This window comes from Rattus norvegicus, chromosome 10 (genome assembly GCF_036323735.1).
Source record: "Rattus norvegicus strain BN/NHsdMcwi chromosome 10, GRCr8, whole genome shotgun sequence".
In the NCBI taxonomy this organism is placed as follows: domain Eukaryota; kingdom Metazoa; phylum Chordata; class Mammalia; order Rodentia; family Muridae; genus Rattus; species Rattus norvegicus.
Window position 1 is genome coordinate 54,516,933 of NC_086028.1, and position 4,405 is coordinate 54,521,337.

Genomic DNA, 4,405 nt, shown 5'->3' on the forward strand with positions numbered 1-4,405 from the left:
TGTAGGTCTATGTGCTCTCCTCTGGTGCCTGTAGAGGCCAGAAGAGGGTGTTAGATCCCAGGAACCGGAGTTATGGAGAGCTGTGAGCCGCCATGTGGGTGCTGGAAGTTGAGCCCCAGTCCTCTGGAAAAGCAGCCATTGCTCTTGACTGCTGAGCCATCTCTCCAGCCTCCGCTTTAAAAAAGTCTTTTGTTAAGCTAAGCCCCTTTATACTGAAATTTTAAAAAATGAACAATTTGCTATAAATCTTAGCATGCTATTTATCACAGCATTAACATCTGAAATATATGTATCAATTGGTGTCAGTGGGAGTATATCATACTTTTTTTTTTTTTTTTCTTTTTTTCGGAGCTAGGGACCGAACCCAGGGCCTTGCGCTTGCTAGGCAAGTGCTCTACCGCTGAGCTAAATCCCCAACCCCGAGTATATCATACTTTAAGTGTATCATTCGATGCTCATTTAAACTCATATGTCGCGGAGATGACTGCTTAATCTGCGAATACTGGTTTTCTCTTCTCCCATCCGGCTCCGGTAGGATTGCATCCCAGTGCTAACAGAGGCATCCAAGAGGAGGCTTTAATGCTTCTTAGAAGACTTATGTGTCTTTTTGCTCGCTGAGTGTGTATACACACTGCACGCATGCTTGATTCCAGAAAAGGGCATTCGACTCCTGGGAATAGGACTTAGAGTTGTGGACCATCACGTAGGTGCTGGGACCAAACCCAGGTCCTCAGGAGGGGCAGCCAATGCTCTTAACTGCTGAGGTGCCTCTCCGGCCTGGAAAGATGATACTATAGAGAATGTTTCTAACATTCCCTACTAAGCATAGTGTTTGCAGAGCTGGGGCGAGGCCACAGTGGATAAAGCATTTGCCCCACTTGTAAGAATAGGAGTTCAGAATCCCAGAACCTATAATGTTTTCGTCCTCACAGTCACAAGTGGTCACTGATGTGAATACATGACACTTGCATCTCTGAATTTCTGATGTTAAACTACTCTCCTGCTCCTGAGATAAACACATATATGCATACATGGGTGTTTTCCCTCTCCCCCCACTCCATGTCTCCCCACCTCTGTGGGACCCAAATCTACAGTTGTTCTTAAAGGAAACCAGTTTCACAGTTCCACTCTGTGCTCCTGCCTTAATCTGAAGCTTTTTTTGACAGTTCGTTAACATTTATGATGTTGTTGTTGTTGTTGTTGTTGCAGTCATGGTATCAGGATCTCCCTCTGCAGCCCTGACAGGCCTTGAACTTTCAGCAATTTTCCTGTCTCAGTTTTCTAATTCTAGGCAGGAGCTGTCATTCCTGGCATTTTTTTCCCTCTTTTTTTTTTTTTTTTTTCGGAGCTGGGGACCGAACCCAGGGCCTTGTGCTTGCTAGGCAAGTGCTCTACCACTGAGCTAAATCCCCAACCCCTTTTTTCCCTCTTTTGAACATGGGAGATTTCAAAAAAATTTTATTCTAAAGAACATACATTATTTTCAATAAAGTTAATTCATGTGTGGTGGTGGTGGTGGTGGTGGTGGTGGTGGTGGTGGTGTGTGTGTGTGTGTGTGTGTGTGTGTGTGTGTGTGTGTGTGTGTGTGACATATTTTTAATACAGGGTACAGGGTTTCTCTATGTAGCATTGGCTGTCCTAGAACTCACTATGTAGACCAGGCTGGCCTTGAACTCTGATCTGTCTGGCTATGCCTCCCAAATGCTAGAATTAGAGATGGGCTACTACGCCCAGCTGTAATTATATTTGTTTGGTTTTTGGCGCACGTGTGTGTGTGTGTGTGTGTGTGTGTGTGTGTGTGTGTGTGTGTGTGTGTGTGTATGCAGGAGTTGGAGGATGTCAGAGGAAGGATCAGATCTCAGAGTTATGGTTGGTTGTAAGCTGCTGGGAACCAAACCTGGGTCTTCTGTGAGAACAGCCAGTGTTCTTAAGCATGGAGCCAGGTCTCCAGTCCCAAGCTTAATCCCCTCACTACTTGCTTGTATGGCTGCCTCTTTGTAATAGCACCTTTCTGGTCTCAAAAAGAACACTGCTTAAATAAGGTCTTCCAACATTAATTTTCGAAAGAGACCAGTTCAGCTCTGCTGTTGGTCTGTGTGACCAATGTGTTTTTCCCAGCGTCTCACAGTTGGTCACCACTAAATATGGGCCTGGGTCATCTTCCCAGTGAATATTTTCAACTTCCTTTAAAATCTTTTATGTTTTGGTTCTTCAAGACAGGGTCTCACCATGTAGCCCTGAGTGTCCTGGAACTTACAATGTAAACCAAGTTGGTCTCAAACTCTAGAGATCTGCCTGCCTCTGCCTCCCAAGAATAGGGAGTAAAGGCATGCTCCACCAATGGTTAAGTTTTCAGTTTCTTTAAGGGAGGGCCTAGGGCAGATTGCTAGACTGTTGTCAAGTTCTACTTTATCCTTCCCATGTTGTTACACACAGCCCAGCTGCACAATGGGAGCACAGTTGGGCTACATTCCTGAGATATTTGTAGCCTGATGTAACCAAATGCTGACCATCTTGCCAACGAGACAGTAGCAAAGTTGGTGCAAAGTTTCCAGCTCTGTGGACTAAGACACTGGACCCTTAAAGTCCTTCCTCTCTTTCCAGCCAGAAGTCATAATGATCTCGCTTCACCTGTGTAAATAACAGCTCAAGAGGAACAGCAAGATGGAGGGCGACGGGTCCCAGTGACATCAGACTTCCCTAGACCATCACAGAAGAAACAAACTGTCCGGAAGGTCATGGTGGTCACAGCAGCTTAGCTTCCACCCTAGTGGACCTCACCCCCACCCCCCTAAGCTCTTCTCACACATGCCCCTGAGCCTTCTCAGATGAAAATCCCATTATCAACATGCCCTGCACACCAGGCAGCTGGGAATGTAGGTTTTCTGGAAATCCTTCAGGGTTTTTTTTTTTTTTTTTGGTTTTTCTGTCCCCCTTCTCGGAGTTTTCCCAAGATAACCATGGAGGTGTTGGGTGGGAGATGGCCGTGATTTCTGTGTCCCTCCTAACTTCCTTCAGTGACTCAGTAGACTTAAAACTCAAAGCTGTCCTGCTAGAATCACCTCTCAAAGTGGTTAAGTCAGCGCTGTGCCCTTTTCTCACTGGGAGCTGTTTTAGGGACACATAACTTCCAGCCTGTGTCTCAAGAAAAATGTAGGGCATGCCGGCTGGTGGTGGCAGGCTGGAATCTGGAGATGAGATAGGAGCTGAGCGTTCATTTTACCAATATTTTTTAAAGGTGTAAAACTAACACTTACCAATGCTGACAGTGCACGCACCCCAGATCAGTTTGGACATCCATGGCACTTGAAACAAAGATGCAGACACTCCTAAAGGCAGGGCTCAGGAAAGCACCCCCAGGAGCCTGCTGTCAAGTCCTAAGCTCAGCTGAAGGCCTAGTGTCCTGGATGGCCAGGAGCAGGACCACAGGACGGACTTGCCATCTACTCCCATCCCTGCCCTGGGAGGAAGGCCAGGGGGCAGGGAGGAAAACGTCCATGTGTGCTGCTGTTCGCCATGTGAAGCATCAAACAGCTCAAAGTCGACAGGGCCTGGTCTCCTCAGGAGCCAGCACTGTGCGTGCACCCGTCTGCCCTTCCCATCGCCCTATGGGTGCTGCTGTGGAGCTTCCTTCAGTCTGCCTGATGAACACACTCTCCATCCTCTCAGGTTAACTGGGACTGGGCTTCCACACTGGGGCCTCCACACTGGGGCCTAAACTAAGAAGCTTCATCCTGATTATGAGATGAATCTCATTCTGTAGTCCAGGATGGCCTAGAATTAGGTAGCCCAGGCTGGCTTCAAACTTGTGGCAATTGTCTGCCTAAACCCCCTGAGGATAATTATGATTATAGGCATGAGACACTGTGGGCAGCTATCACTTCAGCCCTAAGGACACTTCTGTGCTCATTTTGATAAACATCAGGATAGAAGGTTCTAGAAACAGTGTTACTTTCCTCTTCCTTCATTTTTTTCTTTAGCACAGGGTTTTACTGTGTAGCCATGTCTATCCTTGAACTTGCTCTGTAGACCAGGCTGGCCTCCTCAGAGATTCACCTGCCTCTGCCTCCCTCTTTCTGGGACTAAAGACGTGTGCATCACACCTTCCTTACTGACATGTTTTAGAGCTATAAAGTTATAGCTCAAATACACCTATTGGCTGGACAGAACCTGCCAGCCTAAATCCCCAGTGCCACCCAAAGTCATCTGTTCTTAGAGAGCAGAAATGCCAAGCATGTTGGCACACGCTCGTAACCCAACTCATAAGCAGCAGGAAGGCATACATGTACAGGCAGCCTGGGCTACACAGAGGGGCCTGGTCCCAAAAAGGGAAAAAAAAATCACATAAAAATAAAAATGTTTTAAAAGACAAACTCTTCCCAGCATAGACTGCTTTCCTCAAACA